A 508-nucleotide genomic window follows, 5' to 3' on the forward strand; every position below is an offset into this window, starting at 1 on the left:
AAACAACTCTCTCGTCTACAAATATTGTCAATTAGGGACCGACCCAGCGACCGCTGGAGGTCCCTATTGTATTTTCTAGAATTCTTTTTTAGGGCCCGAGCACTTAACGTGCGAAGGCCCTATTGTAATTTAAGGAATTCTTCTTTTTCTTTTTTCTAAACAAACGCATTTTTGGAGGGCTCAACATGCGCGAAAACTCGGCGCACATGTCAGTCGTGGCGAAAAATTTTATATTCTATACATGTATTGCTTTCGGGTTGGCCACTAGGTGGCGCTACTATCATGAAAAGTGTGTTTAGGCTAATAACTTCTCATATTTGTTGCACATTCAAAACTTGTAGAACGGTCCGCGTTCGTAATAGAGCTGACCCCCCCATCATGAGGCCACAACATTTTCCACCTAGTTTTTTTCCGTAGAGCGCGAAATGTCCAAAACTATTTTCTCGTGTTACTCTACCGCTTTGTCGATTTCACAAACGTTTTCTGTAGCTCTGGGAACCGTCTGGAA

General features: G+C 42.7%; 1 protein-coding gene across 1 annotated transcript in view; it reads left to right on the top strand.

Annotated features, from left to right (window-relative positions):
* vps13d (vacuolar protein sorting 13 homolog D) overlaps nucleotides 1-508 on the top strand; it is a gene marked incomplete at both ends in the record, with an annotated part of 59,997 nt that overhangs the window by 55,718 nt on the left and 3,771 nt on the right.

This window comes from Morone saxatilis, unplaced genomic scaffold, assembly GCF_004916995.1.
Source record: "Morone saxatilis isolate NCDOM2014 unplaced genomic scaffold, NCSU_SB_2.0 Contig15, whole genome shotgun sequence".
NCBI classification, from domain to species: domain Eukaryota; kingdom Metazoa; phylum Chordata; class Actinopteri; family Moronidae; genus Morone; species Morone saxatilis.